The following is a 14,292-nucleotide window of genomic DNA, read 5'->3' as shown; positions in this document are numbered from 1 at the left end:
TCAGACATTTAACAGACCGAACCACCCAGGTGCCCCAATCTTTGGCTAATTTTTAAAATTGGGGGAATTCAAGTTGTTTCTAATTTTGTGTATAAGGTGAGACTTTATTGCTATTTTAATATCCCACTATTTAAAATTTGCATGATTCAAAATCATGCAATGTCACTATCATAAGATACATGTATGTGCAAACCTCAAGTGGTCCATTTGTCTTCCCAACTGACTCCCATCCCTGCATCTTGCCCAGTTTGGTTCATAACACCCAGTCACCCAACAATTAAAATTTTATTCATCACAAAGAAAATTCTATTTTTTTCGTCTTTAAGATTTAAAGCAAGAATATGTAACCTATATAATATAGCACTCTTAACATTGTTTCCCAGTTAATTGCTTTCATAAAATATTGCTGGTGCTAGTGTATACTGTTCCTCCTGCCTCCAGCCCTTTCCCTACCCGCCCCCCAGGCCCCCACACCCCCAAGGACCACTAGGAATATGTGAAATACAATGCTGACTTACTAGCATTCTTATCACTATATACATATATATATATAGAGAGAGAGAGAGAGAGAGAGAATACAAAATGTCCATTCAGTAGGTGATGACTCTAACCCTCCTCTCATGACCTTCCAGAGCTAAGAATGTTCACAATGTTCATCACAGCATTATTTAAAAGAGCAGAAATTGTAAACATCATAAACTTTCTGCCATGATGACTGACTAAATTTTGTTACTGCCATTCCATGGACTACTACACAGAAAGTTTAAATCATGTTACAAAAACATAATAATTCATATAGGAAAATATTCATAATATATTTTGAAATCACAAAGCAGGTTTTAAAATTATGATCCTAATTTTGTATATAGGCATATTTATATTTACACACACTTAGGCATGAAAACTACAAGATAACAGAAAGAAAAACACTAAAAAATTAATAGTGATTGTATCTAAGTTATGGAATAACGAGTTGTTTTTCTTTATTGTATCCTTTTCTGTATTTTCTAAACTTTCTATAATGCTTGGGTATTAATTTTATAGAAAAAGATTTTTATTTTATTTTGTGTGCTTAGAATGGGGGTTAGCAAACTTCTTCTATCAAGCCAGGTCATAAATATTAGGCTTTGTGGGTCATATGGTGTCTGTCTCAGCTACTTGACTCTGCTGTTGTAGCAAGAAATAACCATAGACAATACCTAAACACAGAGGCATGGCTGTGTCCCAATAAAACTTTATTTACAAAGTTAATAGTGAGCTGCATCTGGCCCTCAGGTCGTAGTGTCTTAGAACAGTAGAAATAAAGAGAAATGGAATTGGGAGGAAAATGGTATTCCTAGAGCCAGGGTGATTCCATGTGGAGTTGGGTGCTGGTCTCTAGAGTCAGAGTGGTCAAGTAAGAAAGAAGCTAGACTGTTGCCATGGGGATGATGAATTTGTCTGAACAATAGCAGGGTGAGGGTGGAGGGCAGGAGTGTAAGCAAGAGCTAAAGGCTTTGCAGCAGAGAGAGAGTGACCAGAAGGTCAGAAGACGAGTGACCGGAAGCAGGAGGCGGAGGCAACTACGTGGCATGACTCTCAAAGAAACAGGGTTTATGCAAGCAGAGAGGCTTAACCATCCTGGAAATAGCACTGGAAATGTTACCAGATGGAAGCATCTCTTCCACAGTTTTTATGGAGCAGCTGTGCCTTCGGTTGAGCCCAGGAATTGATGAGGTTAATAACATAGGTAGCTTTATTTACTAAGGAAAGGGAATTTCAGAAGGCACAGTGGAAAGACAGATTTGGGCAAAAGAGGGATGCTTGATGGTATATCAGTTGGCAGGAGAGGCCATAGCACAAAGAAGATGACAGTGCCAAGAGGGGACAGACAGCAAAAGGGGTTCTATTGGGGGCATGTGGGTCCTGCAAGGATCAGTGTGGGGAACGCGTAGGCAGTAGTTTGGTGATGCAGGGGCAGGCCATGGGATGAGTTCACTTCCAGGCCTTCAGTACAAGAAACAGCAGCTATCTCTGGCGGATGCAAGGCCTTTTCCTCACTAGGCCACTGCCATGCCCTCCTCCCCCAGTCTCACCTTACCCAAAGTTCATCCATGGCTCTGTAGCCTTTGGTCCTCACTGAGACAAGCCCCGATGTAACTGGACTGGGCAATAATGTGTTCATCATCTCTACGGCCTCCTCCATTGTATTCCTTTTTATTTACTTTACCTCCTCTGGGGGCATTGCCTAGAGGAAGAACTCAATGAGTAAGTAAAAAAAGGCTGACCTCCTAACCAATCTTGCCTCCTTCCAGCAGTCTCATACTGGGCTCCAGGGGCTTATGCACGAAGACCAGGTTGCAGCACTCCCCTGCCAAAGGAGGATTCATATGACCACAGGTCTCCAAAGTAGGGGGTGCAAACCCCCAGGAATGCACAAGATAAATCATTGGCTTGTGGGGGGGAAAGGATCAGAAATCGATTTCTCTGGTTTTTAATATTTTACTGTATTTATTGGCTGTGTACATTTGGTCATATGACAGTGACTTTTCCTTTTAAACAAACTTTATTTTTTGGAGCAGTTTTAGGGTCACGGCAAAACTGAGCAAAAAGTACAGAGCATACCCATCTGCCTCTGTTCCCACATGGGCACAGCCTTCCCCACTATCAACATCCTTGACTAGAGTATTACATTTGTTGTAATCTATGAACCTAAGTCAACACATTATTTCCACCCCAAGTCCACAGTTCACATTAGGGTTTACTCTTGGTGTCGCACATTCCGTAGGCTTGGACGTGTGCATGATGACATGTATCTACCATTATGGTATCACACGTACATTTCACTGCCCTGAAAGTCCTCTCTCCCCTCCACCGTCCAGCAACCACTGATCTTTTTACTGTCTCCACAGTTTCGCTTTTTCTGCAATGTCATATAGTTGAAATCATACAGTATGTAGCCTTTTCACATTAGCTTTTTTCACTTAACAATATGCATGTACAATTTCTCCATGTGTTTTCATGGCATGATAGCTCATTTCCTTTTAGCTCTGAGTAATATTCCATTGTCTGGATGGGCCACAGTTTATCTGTACCATTCACCTGTGGAAGGACATCTTGGTTGCTTCCAAGTGTTGGAAATTAGGAATAAAGCTGCTGTAAACATCCATGTACAGGTTTTTGTGTGTATGTTGTTTTTGCTTCATTTGGGTAAATACCAAGGAACATGGCTGCTGGATCGTTTGTATGGTAAGAGTATGTTTAGTTTTGTAAGAAACCACCAAACTGTCTTCCAAAGTGACTGTACCATTTTGCATTCCCACCAGCAAAAATGAGCATTCCTGTTGCTGCACACCCTCACCAGGATTTTGGATTTTGGCATTCTAAAAGGTGTGTGGTGATATCTCATTGTTGTTTTAGTTTGCATTCCCTATTGACATATGATGTGAAGCACCTTTTTATATGCTTATTTGCCATCTGTACATCTTCTTTGTTGAGGCTCAGGTCTTTGCCCTTTTTAATTTTTATTTATTTATTTATTTATTTATATATTTTTAATGATTTATTTATTCATTTTAGGGAAAGAGAGAGCACACGTGCACACACCGAGCAGGAGGGAGAGGGGTAGGGAGAGAGGGAGAGAAGCAGACTTCCCGCTGAGCATGGAGCCCATGCAGTGCGGGGCTCCATCTCAAAACCCTGAGATCACGACCTGAGCCAAAATCAAGAGTCCAACGTTCATCTGACTGAGCCACCCAGGTGCCCCTGCCATTTTTAAATCAGGTTGTTTATTTTACTGTTGAGTTTTAAGAGTTCTCTGAATGTTTTGGATAAAGTCCTTTATTAGATTTATCTTTTGCAAATGTTTTCTCCCAGTCTGTGACTTGCTCTTTCATTTTCTTAAAGGAATCTGTTTTTATTTGTTTTTACTTACAAAGAAAGAAATTAAGCTTTGCTAATATTTAATATATTAATTATTGATATAAACACATATAATGAATAGTCATACATATGTCAGGGATACATATTCTAACATTTTATTACTAATAGGGTGCATGATTAAAAAAATTTAGAAACCCCTAATGCATGGAATAAAGTCTAGATTCCTTACCTGGGCATTCAAGTCCTTACAAAATCGGCTCCCTCACCTTCTATATCCTATTTCCTGTATATACTATGTTCTAACCAAATTCAGCTACTAGATCTCATCTGAACAGACCCTGGGATTTCTTATTCCTGTACCACCTCATGCTACTCCCTGTCTTCTCCCCAACGCCCCCAAACCATATGTCTAAGTGCTATTCCAAGACCCATCTCCAATACCCTCTTCTTCAAAAAGCCTTCCCTAAGCCCCAGCTTAAAAGCTCCACCCTTTTCTGGACCTATTTTATGGCACAGAGCCCTTTCTATTCTATTTTGTGGCTATTTGTTTGCATGTCTCAGATTGTCTGGTTCATTTTAATTCACCCTCTTATTCTTCAGCCTGCATAGAACGGTGCCTTGTCCTTAGAAAGGCTTAAATAAAAATCTTTGTTGAGATGACACATGGTAAATGACACCACTTCCCTCCCACATCTTGGCTCTCAACGGATTGAGATTCCTAGTTTCCAAATAAAATAAATGTTCCCTGATGAAAAGTCCCTCCACTTCCCTCCAGTACATCTCCAGAGTTGCCCGTTCTTACCTCCTCTCTTGCTCAAAACAGATGTCTTTCCCCTCTCTCAAGCTACTCTCCCAACCCCACCACCACCTCCCCCACCCCATCCCTGACTCCTGTGTCCTTCCTGGAGTCTTTTTTCTCCTGAATCAGCCTCACCCTTTCCCGTGACCATAAATCCTTTCAGATAATCCCCATCCTAAAAACCCACTCCCCTCTCTCAAGCCACTCCCCTATCCCTCCCCTTCCCTTTACCACCAAACCTCTTTTTTTTTTTTTAAAGATTTTAATTATTTATTTGACAGAGAGATGGAGAGCACAAGTAGGCAGAGCGGCAGGCAGAGGGGGAGGGAGAGGCAGGCTCTCCGCTGAGCAGGGAGCCCGACATGGGGCTTGATCCCAGGACCTGGGGATCATGACCTGAGCCAAAGGCAGACACTTAACCGACTGAGCCACCCAGGTGCCCCTACCACCAAACCTCTTTTTAAAAAATGCTTATTTAAATTTTTTAAAAATGTTACATGTTCACTAAAGAGAATTCGGGACATAACTGAAAACTGAAAGAATAAAAATAGGGATCTCCTATATATAGTCCTGTATCTCTGACACAGGCACTAGTAACATTTTTCTGTATTGTATTCATGCGACCCCCCTGCCTCCATCATAGAGATGCTTTATAAACACCATATAATTACCCTGTAGTTTCAATGGTCTATCCAGCTTTGTAATTTAACATTATAGCATAAACATCTTTCAATGTTATAGGACTCACAAACGTCATTTGTGATAACTAGTCAGGATTTCAGCAAACGAACATACCATAGTTTACTTAAACTCTTCTCTCTTGGCAGAAGTTTAGGTGGTTCCCACCTTTTCGCAGTTATAAGTGGCCTGACGATAAATATTATTAGGCATAAAATTTTCCAGTATTTATGAATACCTTCTAAGGGTAGAGTCTTAGAAATAGAATACTCCAAAATATGAATATTTGAAGGTTATTGGCATTTACTGTCAAATTGCTTTCCAAACAGAGTTTACCAAATTGCACTGCCAAGACACCAGAGTGCCCACTTACAGACCTTCTGCCATCAGTCGCCATGATCTCCCACAAAGTGCTAACTTATATCTGCCTTGGTAAATAAAAGATAATTGATCACATTTCTATCACATCTCAATCCACTATACTTTGGCTGGGGTTCACACCAATATAATGAAATTACTCTGGACAAAGGTTGTCAGTAACCTCCTTATTTGCCAAAACCACGGATGCACTGGTTTGTTTCTCCTTCTTACACGATTTCTTCTCTCCGTGAGGCTGTGATATCCCTCCCATTTGGTATGCTTGGTATACCTCCCATGTGGAGTTTGTTCTCTGTCTCCGTCTCCTCCAGCCATCTCCAAAGCATCCCAGGGAGTTTCTTCTCCACTCTCCTCACTTTGAATGCTCCTCCTGACAAATTAATCCACAAAGTCAACCGATGGAGTGGTCTTCTTCCATAGTTTCCCCCTTCTGCTCTCTTTCTAATCATCCCTCTCAAATGGGCCCGTACCCTCAGCAAACCTACTCAAATTTTTTCCATTTCTGAAGAAGTCCTTCCTCAATCCTGTATTCCTCTTCCTCATGTATTACTTTTTTCTATTTACAGCCAAGACTTCAAAGATAGTGGTCCTGTCTCAACTTCTTGAAGTCCCATCTTTTTTTTCTGCAATTTGGCTTCTACCCCCACCACCCCACTGAAACTTCTATCAACAATGGTCACCAGGGACCTCCTGGGTACTGAATCCAGTGGACCCATATTTAGCCCTTTTTTTGGTTCAAGCTCTTAACGGCATCTGACCCTCTGACCACCCCCCTTTCTTTTCTGAATTCAATCTTCCCTCATCCAGAGAATCTGGCTTTCTCCTCTACAGCCTCTCAATCTCAGATTCTTCTTACCTGCTTTCCCAGAGGGAGCTCACCCACTCCCATAGTGTTAGCCTCCATGTGGTACTGATGATGATCCTGTTCATCCCCTACAAGCTGCAGTTCCATGTATCCAACACCTCTTACAAATCTCCACTTAGAGATTTGTCTTACCTTACCTGCTTTCCCAGAGGGAGCTCACCGACTCCCATGGTGTTAGCCTCCATGTGGTACCGATGATGGTCCTGTTCATCCCCTACAAGCTGCAGTTCCATGTATCCAACACCTCTTACAAATCTCCACTTAGAGATTTGTCAAGCCTCTCCGATTTAACAGTCTTAAACGTGGGTCTCCAGCTCTCCCTACCCCCCATCCCCATCCAAAATCCCTCCACCCAGTCACCTCACCTAAAACCTCTGGGCGCATTCCTGACCCCTCTCTCCTCCTCACTGCCATATTTGATAGGTCACCAAGTCTTGACTTCCTACATCTTTAATAGATCTCAGATCCATCCCTTCCTCTCTGTATGTATGCACAGTCACTTCTGTCTCTGCAGCAGCATCACCTCCAATAGGTCTTCTTTGTTCATGATTGTATCTGTCAGAGTTCAACCAGAGGAACGGAATCAGTGGGAGGTATTACAGGGAACGGGCTTATGCAATTATGTCCCCCCCTCCCTTCTTGAGGGGACTGAATAAATAGTCCCTGTAAGACTGTGTTCATATCTGCTACTAGAGCCTGAAGTCCATGGGGCAGGTGTTCAAGAACAGAAGATCAATTGTGAAGTGGGGGAGTGGGTGGGAAGCAGGCTAGAGCCCACAGACATGAGCTGGAACCCCATTAGGATGGATGGACATGCAAGTCCATTCTTCTGCCTCTGACCCTGGTGACACGGGTATCCTGAAGAAGCTGGGGCCTTTCATCACTGCTACCTTGAATGATCTTGATGAGAACCAAGTCCTTAAAACCCTTTCACATTAGGAAATGCCTTCATCCAGTAATTCCATTTCTAGGCATTTGTACTAAGAAAATAATTAAGGGTGTGGACAAAGGCTTACCCACAAAAATGTTAACTGTAGCATGTTCATAACAGCAGAAAATTGGAAACACTCTGCATATCCATCAAAGAGAATTGGTTTGGATAACTGAATCCACTGTCAATGGACTACTGTGTAGTAATTAAAAATTAAGTTGTGCAAATGGGTTCATTTATATGTTAAGATGTTCATGATCTATTATTGGACTTTAAAAGCAAGTTACAATATAGTAACTCCATATGATGTTATCTGTATATAACATGTATATTATATGTGCATAGAGGAAAGTCTAGAAAGATATCTATCAACTACTAACATGCAATGGAATATTGTCATCTTTTTCACTTTCTGTCTTTTTGATTTTTCTGTAATGTGCATGAATTGCTTTGATCATATCCTTTTAATGAGAAAAAAAGTTTAAATAACTTGTAGTGAGTTCTCTAAGCCCTTCACCCAACACCATTAATAGGCATAAATACTTTTTAACCAAAAAGAAGGAGAAGGAGAAGGAGGAGGAAGAGGAGGAAAAGATTACCAACTATTAAGACTTAAAATTGACAGAGCATGCATCACATGTGATCTCATTGAGTCCTAGAAAATATACATGTCCCCATTTTTATTGAAGAGCGAACTGAGTATTGGAGAAAATAAATTGTACCTGTGCCTGAAGTCATAGTTAGTGACAGATTCCATTCAACAGGCCTACCCAGCTAGAAGTCCTGGGCCTTTCTACTACCCAGCACTGCAGAGGCCTCACTTGGAAGCACCCACCCATGAGGCCAATGCCCTCACCGAGAAAGGTGAAAACAAGTTAGTTCTTGAGGTCATTGTCCTCTGATGTAAGCCCATCAGAAGCCAGGGACCCTTGCATCAATAGAAGTTGGATCAAAGCTATGGGGGTGTATATTGGTTTTTCCCTGTAGTTAATGGATTATTAGTCTATCTATCTGAGTATTTACCCAACCAGATCCATGATGAAGGAGAACAACAAACACCACCCACTCACTGAAGAAAGCACTGCTGTGGAGGGTTTGGGTTCAATCCCTGGCTGGATGCATGGTCTTGGGCAGGTCATCAAATTTCTCAGGATTGTGATAGATCATTTCAAAAAAGTGGAGGGTGGTCTGTTCAATCTCTAAGGATACTTCAATACTGTGATAAAAAGTATATCACACAACATGTAGGAGGGGCATCTTTTTACAGGTAGGAGGACAGGAACATTTCCAGTGTCTCAAAGTCCCCAGTTTCACTAAACCTCAGAGAGAGATTTTCCTATTCTTATTTTCTTTGTTTTTTGCGATTTATTTATTTATTAGAGAGAGTGAGCGAGTATGTGCACAAGTGGGGGAGGGGCTTGGGAGAGGGAGAGAGGGAGAGAGAGAGATAAGCAGACTCCCCTCCGAGGGCAGAGCCTGATGAGGGGCTCCATCTCATGGCCTTAAGGTCATGACCTGAGCCGAAACCAAAAGTGGGACACTTAACAGACGGAGCCACCCAGGCGCCCCTCCTATTCATATTTTTAAGATGAGAAAACCAGTTCTTTAAAAAGTTACAGGGACAATTTCTTAAGCTTTTGAGCATCTTCCCGCATAGACTTCATACTCTTGGGGCTCCTGGGTGGCTCAGTCGGTTAAGCGTCTGCCTTCGGCTCAGGTCATGATCCCGGGGTCCTGGGATTGAGCCCCACTTTGGGCTCTCTGCTCAGCAGGGAGTCTTCTTCTCCCTTTCCCTCCATCTGCCGCTCCCCCTGCTTGTGCTCTCTCTCTGTCAAATAAATAAATAAATAAAATCTTAAAAAAAAACCTTCATATTCTTTCTCCCCCACCTTCCTTCTTCTTTTTAAGAATCTGTGATTATGATAACTTCCAAGTTTTCTAGAGAATTAGTGAAGGACAAGTTAACACTTTTGCCAACAGAGTAGCAAAGGGCTGACACATCTTTTTCCTCTGATGGTGCCATGGAAGTCTCTGCCCAGCTCAGCTGCACATCCCCTTTGGCCTGGCTCAGGGCATGCAAGACCAAATCTTTAAAGAGACATTCCTCAAAGCTGATTTATTGTTTATTTATTTCCCAGAAATAAACTCTGAGTGCTGCAGACTATTGTCTCCACCCAGAAATCCCTAACAGCCTCATTTTCTCTGGATGCCTTGAGGACCTGGATCCTGAGAGCTTACATCCAGTCCTGCCAATGGTACTGCTCAGAATCTCCCATGACTTCTCAACTGTGTTTTGAAAGTGAAGGAACTTTAACGAAGTTTTCGAACACTGAAAAGTGGCAAGGTAATGCTCATAATTTAGAAAGAAAGAAAATGACTTCAGAAATTTTGTTCTCTGTTCACGTCCTAATGACTTCAGAAATTTTGTTCTCCGTTCACGTCCTAACTGGAAGATACTGATGCAGTGGGAAAGGGGCAGGAAATGTAAAAAGGTCACCCACTCCCTGCAGATTCAGGGAAAGAGTTTTCAGTCTTCCCTCCTTCTCGGCTAACCCCCCCCCCCTTGTATTCTCATCCCTCTTCCTGCTGTCTTCTCCCCTCTCCCACCCACCCTTACCCTTACAGCATCAACAGGAACTGCTCGGTTCAGCAAGTACATGGTCATTACCAGCAACGGGCATAATTGAGGTGTTACATCCTGGAGGACATAACCCTCCTCCTGCCTCCAATGCAGTGCAGACAGGGTTTGCTGCCTTCTCTCCTCTGTGCTCCCACAGCATCGTGTCTGTGTGTGTGTGTGTGTGTGTGTGTGTGACAGAGAGAGAGAGAGAGATGGAGACAGAGAGAGACAGAGTGAGAGAGGGAGACAGTCTTCATTAGGTGGGGATTCTGTATTTGCAAGTTTACCTACTCGCTAAATCTCATTTGTAACCCCCAAATTCATACCGCTACTCTTTTCACAGTCATTCCTAGACATGCGCACAGTGGTGAACAAGTCAAGTCTCCCGGGGCAGCCTGAGCTCCTGGCTGAAGTCAAACAAAGTGAAGCGCTTCTTGTTTCGGCTCTCATGCTGTATACAAGTGTACTTTTCACTGTCTATTTAGTGCCACGTGTTTCACAGTTTTGTGCTTTTTGTTGATTTTGCTGCTTGACATGGCCCCCGAGCATCGTGCCAAAGTGCTGTGTAGTGTTTCTAAGAACAAGAAGGCTGAAAATGCGTGTGTTAGGGAAGGGCCATTCAGGCATGAGTTAGTGTCGGTGAGGATAGTGTTAAAGAACTAACAGTGTGTATTAAATAAGATGTCTTTAAACAGAAACACATAAAACGACGTTATGTATTATTGATCAGTTGATGAAAATGTTGTGACCAGAGGCTTATTGGTCACATACACACACAGGACAATGTATTATATTTTCTCCTTACAAATAGCTCCTCTCCTCCAGGCTCTGTGTGCTTTATGAGTCGGGACTCTGTCTTATTCACATCTCAACCTCCCCTGCTACTTAGTACCCGGTACATGTAGGTCCTCGGAAGGAGTTTGATGAATGAAGCACCAATAACCATCTTCTAAAGCTGTTTGAACCACACTGGAAAATCCCCAGTTCATCCGACACTTCCCACAGGCCTGAATCCCCATGTGGGTTGCTCCTCAGTTTTCTCAAGGTGATTAGTGTGGAAGGTGTCAAGATAAAGTCATCTGTAATAACACCGACTGAATAAAACCAACACCAGCTTTATTGCTTTAATTTTATTCCCCATGCACTGCCATAACACATATTAATTATAATATGAGAAAGCCTTGCTTCTCTTGGGTTTACTGGCCCTGGGAGAGTAAATACTGCCTATATAGGTAGATGGATAGATAGATAGATCAATAGATAGATCGATAGATAGAGATATGATGGGACGGCATCTTGTAAAGGATGGGTCCATCTTACAAAAGAATGAGTCTTTTTCTTTAGAAAATTACAGAAATGTGTAGAACTCTGACACCCAGTCTATAAAATCCTGATGGAGGTAGTATAAGAATTCTGTCCTTGACTCTTGCCCTAAACTCAGCCCTGGTGGGCTTATCAATCCTTCGGGCTTCCACTATCACCTCCAAGGGGTTATCTTACAGCCCTCCCAGTTGGTCGGCAAACACTGAGCAGCTACTGTCTGGTAAACATCACCCAGATATCCTGTCGCAATATTTAACCCTCTACTTTTTCCAAAATTCAGCTCCTTGTGGCTTTCCTATCTTTTCCTCAAAGCTGTTCTCCCCTCTGGTAGGTCTTTTCCATGGTACTCCTTCCCCACATTCTCCCCAGATCACAACTCTGCAGCCACGCAGACGTTTCTGGCCCTTGTTCTCCCCTGTCCCCCATCAGCCGCCTGCCAAGGCCCCTCACAGAGCCCGCATGTGGAATGAATGAACAAACTAAGGAGATCAGTGACTCGGTCCTGGATTCAAACTGTTGAAACCTTTCCTCCTTGATGGTATCAGGATCTAAAGAGTGTGAGGCAGAGGTGATCGGATCTAATGGTAAGGAGGAAGGCTCAGGGCTGAAGGCTGGGTCAGCACAAGCAGCATCTGGCTTCTCGACCCCGGGCTCCAGAGGTGGTGTGGGATCCCCTGGGTGGTGAGTCCCATTGTAGAAAAATGGATGCGTGCACACATGCAGTGCTGGTGGGAGTGGGAATTGGGCACTTGGGGAATCTATGCGTAATGCTGTTGGAAATGTTGTTTTGAGGTATGAGCAAGGGATAAGACCTTATCTTCCCATTGGGAGAGCACCTGGGTTTCCTGTTATTTGGTGCTCAATCAGCTAGGGTTGCTGGCACAAATCTCACAGACTGAGTGGCTTAAACAGCAGGAATTGATTTCTCACAGTTTTGCATTCTAGACGTCCAAGATCAGAATGCCAGCATGGTTGGATTCTTGATGAGGGCTCTCCCTGGCTTGTCACCTCATTGTTGCATCCTGCCATAACTGAGAGAGCGAGAGGGCTCTGGTCTCTTAATCCTTTTAGAAGGGCACTAATCCCATCTTGAGGGCTCCACCCCATGATGTCATCCAAACCCAATCATCTCCACAGTTCCTGCCTCCAGACACCATCACATAGGGGATACCATCTCAGTGTATGAATTTTGAAGGGACACACACTGTCAGTCCTTAGCATTTGGGCATTCATGGTAAACAATAACATTAATAATTTCCTGCTTCCTAATCATCTTGGTATTTATATAACTAGAAAATTTTAATTTTTATAGTATTTCTAACTTTTTATTTTGATTATCTTCAAAAGTGCAGAAGAATTACAAAGTACCATATGCCCTTTGTCCAGATTCACCAACTATTGATATTTTGTTACTTTGGTATTTTTTCATCCCCCCCCTTCCCTACATACACACTCACAATCTAAAAACTTCATGTCTGTTGCATAAAAACAAGCACATTTTCTTACATAATCACATTATAGTTCTCAAATTCAGAAAACTTAACACATACATACTATTATATCATTTACATTCCATACGCAAAATTTGCTGTCTTAGTGGAGTTCTTTAAAGCATTCTTTCCTCCTTATCCCAAGATTCAGTCCAGGGTCACATTGGAATCACACATTGCATTTAATTATAAATTCCTTTTATTATTATTATTTTTTTATTAAGTAATCTCTACGCCTAACATGGGGCTCAAACTCATGACCCCAAGATCAAGAATTCCATGCTCCACCAACTGAGCCAGCTAGGTGCCCCAGTTATAAATTCTTTTTAACGTCCTTTAGCCCAGAACAGTTCTTGAGGCTTTCTTTGTCTTTCATGAATTGCCATTTTGGAAGAGTATAAGCTAGTTGTTCTGTAGAACGCTCTTCAAATTTGGGTTTGTCTAATCTTTGCTCATAATGGAGTTAGTCTATTCTTTCTCCCTTCCCCCAGGAATACCATAGAAGGGATGTTGTGTCCTCAGTGTATCACATCAGGAAATACATGGTATATATTTGTCCCATTATTGAAGATGTTAATTCTGATCCCTTGGTTAAGGTGATGTCTTCCAGGTTTCTCTGCTTTTTAATTATAATTTCCCTCTGATAATGAATAAGTAATGATTAATTAATTACAATTAATTATTAAGTAGTCTATAGGGAGATACTTTAAGAGTGTGTAGATAACCTAGTCCATATAAAATTTTCCCTCTACTAGTTAATATACATTGGTGATTCTTGCCTCTGTTCATTATTACAACAATGGTTACAATGTTGATTTTCTGACTCTATCGTTTCATCGATATTTTTAGTCATTGGCATTTTATTGTGAGCAAGGTTTTGCCTTTTTCCTTCTTTAGCTAGTGCTAGTATGGGATCTCTCTTTTATTCTACAGATTGTAATTTGCTACTCTCATTATTTGTTGTAATGCCCAGGTTGTGCCAGCTTTCCAAGTGGCTCCTTTTTGCAGCCCCTCATCATTCTTTGAGTGCTTCCTTACTTTCCGCCACAAGCTCATCTTATACTCCTGGGGATCAACCATTTCTGCCAGGAGCTTTGGCTGCTCTTAGTGGGGAACACTACCAAGAAAGCAAGACCTGGGCACTAGATGGGCTGAGTGCTCTTGCTTCTAAGGCCTCCACAGTGGACAAAATTGGAAAGAATAGTCATTTCATACGGTCCAGCTCTCATTCATGCCATCCATGTAAAATTATGAATTCGTATTGCTCCCTTTAGCACCAATCCAAACTCAGAATTTTCCTTGTCTTTCCCTGTTCCCACTCTTCTCCTTGGTGAGAACCCTAGTTCC

At 42.2% G+C, this 14,292-nt stretch overlaps 1 long non-coding RNA gene across 1 annotated transcript; it reads right to left on the bottom strand.

The window, feature by feature from the left end:
• Nucleotides 1–2,476: 2,476 nt before the first annotated feature.
• On the bottom strand, nucleotides 2,477–8,304 carry LOC144381230 (uncharacterized). Its single transcript, XR_013446119.1, has 3 exons — nucleotides 8,235–8,304; nucleotides 6,719–7,136; nucleotides 2,477–6,086 (listed from the first exon to the last, which is right to left on the bottom strand). It is a non-coding gene; the product is annotated as an uncharacterized LOC144381230 (long non-coding RNA).
• Between the last annotated feature and the right edge of the window lie 5,988 nt (nucleotides 8,305–14,292).

Source organism: Halichoerus grypus, chromosome 1 (assembly GCF_964656455.1).
Source record: "Halichoerus grypus chromosome 1, mHalGry1.hap1.1, whole genome shotgun sequence".
NCBI lineage: Eukaryota > Metazoa > Chordata > Mammalia > Carnivora > Phocidae > Halichoerus > Halichoerus grypus.
This window is presented reverse-complemented; position numbering and strand designations above follow the sequence as displayed.